Below are 6,307 nucleotides of genomic sequence, written 5' to 3'. Positions count from 1 at the left end.
ACATAGATACTCACTAAAACCACTGCACATCATAAAACATACCTAAAAAATTCATTGATAGCATTCCAGCAACAAGGTGCAATAATGACTCTCTCATAAACTGGTGAACAATAGCTTATGAAGATGATGACTAACAACAAGCATTAACAGACCAGTCAGAAGTGAAGCCAACATGTGGAAGAAAATTATGAAATATTTCATACTGGAGAAAGATGAGGGCAGAACTCTGCAGAATCTGAGCTGACACATTGAAAGTTGGCTCCCTGTGCCAAAACACTTGAACAAACATTTTGGGCACTTGTAATTATGTGCTAACTGGGCTCAGGAAGGCATAGCTGACATTTTTTTAAAAGAATACCCATGCCCCAAAGCAAAACAAAGCACAAAGTAGCAACTGCCAATGAGGTCAGTAAATATCAAATATTTTCCTTCAAGACCCCTTGAAATACCTTACAGAAACCCTTCAAAGTAAAACAAACATTCCACATAGAGATTTATGAGGCTCACAGTATGGGGGAAAAGATCTACAAAGCTTCAGAGGTAAAATTGATGCTTGTGAAATAGGTGTGGCAGGAAAAAAAATTGGAATTGAAAGACCAGAAACAGAACATAAAGGTCAGAGACTGATAAAAAGCCTTACAATTAAAAATTGATCATAACAGAATTTGGATCAACTAGAATATTGAAATATTGTACCTATCAGAATTAGCAACTTTGCTTACTAGAACACATCATGAACCTGGGATTGAGTACCTCCTGTACTTGACAGGTCCAAGTGCAGAAGCTAGCCTTCAAGAGTTGCCTTGACTTTTGGAAAATTTATTGAATTGCTGGCTGGTGAGGGGAATACCACTGATTTGACATATAGTCTAGTTTATAGAATAGAGTAGGAAATTGTTTTATTTACCAGGCCTGTAAAGCTAAGAAAAATACTAGAGATGCTTTTCTTTTCTGGAAAAAATCTCTCTTATATTTGGGGTCAGGACAACACACCATTGCTCTTGGGTACCAATAGCTGTGGTCCATCAAGGTTAATTAAGGAACTAAGTTAATCTTTATTGCTGATAACTGAAAAAATAGAAAACTACTGCCTAAGGAGTAACTATAGCCAAGCCCAACGGTAGCTAAGCCCTATGTCCCAAGGTCATTCTGAGGGGCTAAGGATAAATGCAGATGGAGGACTGATTTGTTGCAGCTATATGCCTGTATGGGGGAGACACAAGCAGGTAAAACACTTCATAATCACAGAGAGAAAATAGCAAGGTAGTATCAGACACAGAAGAGCAAAACAGCTTTTTTCTAAACTGAGAAAAAACAAACTCCAAAACAAACTGTAAGCACTTTTGGAACTGTGAAAAAGGAACTGTCTTCTGATATTTGACTCCTACAGTATTTGGGGGAACGTACCTTTATTGTAAGTAAAAAGGATTAAAGACTCCATCAAAGATTCCATTAATTTCCCTTTCTAATGGGACCCACCCCTCCCTCACCCCTTTCCCCCAAAAACCTGAATGCAGACTATCTACCTGAGTCAAAAGGACTATCAATATTTTCCTTACCTGTTGCTGTATGAAAGACCACTCACAAACAACAGGGGCAATTGTGATACTTCCTGACTATAGGGAAACAGTGAAATGTAGTGTATTTTCAAATGGACAAAGCGGGCAAATTGAATAAAAGAGAAAATGAGTAATCTTAGGAATTAAATTAAACAAGGCCAGGTAAAAAGTGTTTAGAGAAACATGTGATTAAGTTCTTAGGCTTAAACATGGGGAATACACTACCAACATCTCCTTTTTATATAGCAAAAGATTCCTTACTCCATCACAAGCCATTTGGAGATTAAAAAGGCAAAACCATCTTCAGTTGCTGGATGTGGACTAACCTAACATTTGAAACAAGTCAAAGAGGTAGTGTATGGGCCTCACCACTGACAAGCACGTGAACAAGCATGACAAAAATGTACCTGGAGGAAGCAGTTATCATTTTGTACCATTTCCTTCCATCTTACATTTGCACAGGTAGGTTGGTGTTCCAATATCCGAAAATACAGTATTTCCCCTCCTTCACACTCTCTAAACATCCTACCTACTACTGCCTGCTCTTGTCTCCCCACATCCTGGCTGCTGCTGCCACCCTCCACTCCCCAGAGTACTTGAATCGGCAGCATGGTCACTGGGTGCTCTGGGCTCCCTACTCCCCAGATTCAGGGAGATCCAGGTACCCCTGGATGCTGACAGAACTGGAAAACTTTCTGGAACTGGGATACTCTGTGGTAGGTGGTGAGTGAAGTCTCAGTCTCCAAGAGACACATGCTACAGAATTGCAATGACAGTCTGCTCCACGCTACCCTCACAGGGTTGGTGGGGAGGGAGGGGGGCAGATTCTTATATCACTTGTACCTCCTGTTGTACCCCCCTAGCTGGAACGTGTGCCCACTGTGTGCAACCATAGTGATGCTGAAGCACTCTAGCCAGAATATGTGACAGGGGACCATATATCTATCTGCTACTGAAACCCTCCATTTCTTAAATGTTTCAAACCCCATTACATTTTGAAATGTTTGAACACTACATGTCTATCTTCTATGAAAGATGTTTGGCTGTTCTCACTGGGTTGGGCAAAGTGCATGCAGCACCACAAACTCAAAAGCATAGGGACTGTTGGCTAGATTGACTAAAGGTCAATGGTTTATTTAAGGGACAAAAGGGAGAGAGAGCATGAGCAATTGAGCCATTGGATCTTCTACACTTAGGCTAGGGACAGAAGTTGCACATAAACTGGTTAAGTTACAAGAAACTGGTTTAAACCTGTAACATAATAGAAGTTCAGTGCACATAAACCAGTTTCAAAATGCCTGAAACTGGTTTAAAATGAACCTGGCTGTATATAGTATCAAATTTAACTGATTTAGGTCAAACCAGTTTATGAAATGTCTGTCTCAGACACCTTCCTGGTTCAAGTTAAATCACAATCTCCCAGCATCCCAGCATGATTTACAGCCCTGGGCTAGGCTGTGCTGTCTGCTCTAGCAGAGAAGGGTTGGGGGGCGGGGGGAGGCAGGAGCAGCCCCTCCCACCAGGCAAACCCAGGGACCAGGGAGTGGGGTTTAAACTTCTTTTCCCCCAAGTACAGAGCTGCCCTGCCATGCCCTGCCCTGCATTTCTTGAATCAAAAGTGAATGTGTCTCCAGTTGTTTCTCTGTTTAATCTTTGCAGTTTAGATTAACCTGAGTCGATTCAGCCTTGACATTTTTGATTGTCTGTATTTAGCTTTAGAGATGGGAATATAAATCTATCGGGGTGTCATATCCAGATTAGGCACTGCAAGGAGACAGCAGAGTACCACGTCTTGGTTACAAGCAGGCACTGGCCCCAGGTGGGGCTGGGCTCAGGACCCTCAGAGGGACTGAAGGGTCACTGTGAGGATGGTCTGGAAATTACACCAAAATTACAACACAGAGCCCAGGTATCAAGGGAGAGCACATCAGGAGGTAGGTAATAAGAAGACAGCAAATGTGGATATTCATCCCTGGCACAGACTTCTCTTTGGTAGAAGACAAGATGTCTGGATTAGAGTGGCGACTACTTTGGCAAAGTTCTCCCCCTTCCTCCCCTCACCAGAATCGCTAAAGCTGAACACAGTAGAAATCAGCCTGGTAGCAACAGCAACCAGAGGCAAGAGGAAGGCAGGAACCCAGGATGCTTCCCCCTCACTAAAGCTGAGGGGTAGATTGGCTGGACTGTAACAAGTGGCTGTTTCTGGGAGAACAGAATATGCTTTGCCTCTTAACAGAGACAAAGGGCAGAGTCAGGGCCTTCTCAATGCTTGGAATCACTGACACACGTGCTCCAGTCCTTGCTTTTCCAAGAAGAACTGGGCACAAAGTGGAGAATGAAGATCCACACAGTAGCTAGCATTCAAAATTTTATTATGGCACCTATAACTTCTGATGCATTGGGGGTGGGGGGAGGGGGAATATAGTCTTCAAGAGATAGAGAAGGCTTCTCCTGCTTAGAGGCAGCATATATTTTGTAGTAACAAAGCAGATTTAAAATGGAGAGGCTATTTCATACAAATGATCTGCAGCAGTGGGAGAAAGCCTACCTAAATCCACTGAGGCTCAGTGGACAAGGAAGGTAGCCTGTCTTACCAAGGAAGTTGTGACACAGGTGAATGTTGCTGTAGTTAAGACCCTGGCTAAAAATGGGGATCTTGAGGGAGTTGGAGTAGCGTATAATCTCATTCCAATCAAAGGGTGTGAAATGACAAATGCAAATGAAGCAGTCATAAAGCTCATGATAAAAGAAAGCAATAAGCATGTTATTCCTAGTGTCCTGAATTCCAGCGTACCTGACAATGAGGCAAAGAGAGGAAGTTAATGCTTTGTTACCCAGATATAAAGCTGGCACAGACTATGTTTACCCTTGAAGGAGGGAGAGAACCAAGTGACTGATTGTAACATTGGTCTGTTCTTGAGCCATCTGTATATCAGGTCATTCATGAGTTAATTAAAACATTACAATCATGTTAGTGAATAATGTGTTCAACATTTAAAGGTAGGCAGCCTTACAAAAAGACTGATTCCATATAATTATTTTCAATGCATGCCTACTTATTTTTAGGCATCCATTTATGACAATATTTTATTAGCTGTGCATGTATCTCTGTATATAACTTTTTCTACAATAGCAAGGTAAATCAAAATAATATGGACTGTTCATAGATACATTACTAAATCAATAAAGTTCCTTGCACAGTGATTTCAGAGTAAGTCCACTTCTGTTTAACCTTTTGAAACCAATCAGTTAGCACTGATCAAAAAATACACTACAAATCATTCCACTAGCAAGAGATTAATAGCTTAAATAGGTATAACAATGTTAGCCACACTAAAATAATGAAGCCATATTATTTTTATAGTTTATAAAGCCAGCTTAAAGGAACAGATAACTGTCTTGATGGATCTGAGTTTCAGAAGGCTAAATTTAGAACCTGTTAGAAAAGCAGGCTGCATACACAGACTTTTAAGAGTACATTACTTTGTGTGTGTAATAGCCTGGACTTCTTTATCCAGGAAGTAAAATTCAAAAGGAGAAGTTAAAACTACATTTCTTAGCTAAAGCATTGTTAAAATTATTAAACAGACTTCAGAGTTCTATTTAAAAAGATTGCACACAACTTACCTTATTTATCACAGGACATCTGAAAGATTTGTATACATAAAATTACATTAAAAAAGCTTAATTCCATTTTGTTCAACTATTTACAAGTTCATATTGTTAAAAGTACTTGTGTGTCTCTTCCATACATTTCTCTCTCTCTCTTCCCCTCCCCCTCCATATCTTTGGCTCCCAGAGAGTAAGCACTTACCAGTTCTCACCTACCTCACTCACTTGAGAGCAGTCAGCAAAAGCAAGTTATATGGCATAATTTGAAGAAATGACAATATAACATCGCTTTTTTTGTCCAACCCCCTCCGTCTGGTACCTGCAAGTTACACGTCATCAATGAGATATGCACTACCTACTAACACAATGTGATGTAGGACATTATTTCCAAGAACATAAAGATCTGTTCTGAGAATTTCCAATATATAGCAGTGACCTATCACATCCTAAAACATATTCCTCTGACTTTCACACACAAGGATTGTTATGGCACCTGTAACTTTAGTATCTAAAATAAAATTAAGCTGCATCATTCCATAATGAAGATGCTAAAATTTCTATCCATTTATTTCCAGGTTGGATGCCATTTTACTGGGGAGCAGTTTAGGTGGGATACAAAGGGGAAACAAATGTCACCTTTGTGCCAACATAAACATTTTTGTTAACTTTATGGCGTGAGAGCATGGGTAGCCCAGAACAGCCTGCACTCCAGCTGAGCTAGATAGGATGATCCTGGGGCTTGATCCTGTGCAGGCCAGAAATTCCTGCACAGGATTGGACACTTCAAGCTTCAGGAGCACCTACCTGGCTTTCCCTGCTTTCGGCGATTTGTCTCAGAGATTTCCCAGGGCATGTAAGGGGAGAAAGCTGGGGTTCCCTGCTGAGTGATGTGCTCCTGGGAATCTCTGAGGTGTCTCTCTGTAAGCAGGGAAAACTGGGGCTCCCTGCTTCCAAAGATGTGCCCTGGAAATTGCTTGTGGTGTATTTCTGCTAGCAGGAAACCCTGGCTTCCCCAATTACAGAGATGTGCCCTGGGGAATCTCTAATGTGCAAGTGGGGAACATATCACCAGTTGTCCTGCAGGATTGGATCCCCGCCAAGTTCAGGACAAGAGCCAATGTGCATTTCACCCTACG

General features: G+C 41.3%; 1 protein-coding gene across 16 annotated transcripts in view; it reads right to left on the bottom strand.

The window, feature by feature from the left end:
- CCDC141 (coiled-coil domain containing 141) overlaps positions 1–5,283 on the bottom strand; it is a 207,869-nt gene extending 202,586 nt beyond the window's left edge. For 4 of the 16 annotated variants that reach the window (XM_025216533.1, XM_025216528.1, XM_025216530.1 and 1 more), the window contains exon 1: positions 5,187–5,280. The gene's annotated coding sequence lies outside the window, so the exon portion shown is untranslated. Of the gene's footprint in view, positions 1–5,186 lie in introns of all 16 variants that reach the window. The other 12 variants (XM_025216524.1, XM_025216535.1, XM_006034532.3 and 9 more) reach the window with 6 other exon arrangements.
- Positions 5,284–6,307: the final 1,024 nt, after the last annotated feature.

The sequence above is a fragment of the Alligator sinensis genome, unplaced genomic scaffold (genome assembly GCF_000455745.1).
Source record: "Alligator sinensis unplaced genomic scaffold, ASM45574v1 scaffold871_1, whole genome shotgun sequence".
NCBI classification, from domain to species: Eukaryota; Metazoa; Chordata; order Crocodylia; family Alligatoridae; genus Alligator; species Alligator sinensis.
This window is presented reverse-complemented; position numbering and strand designations above follow the sequence as displayed.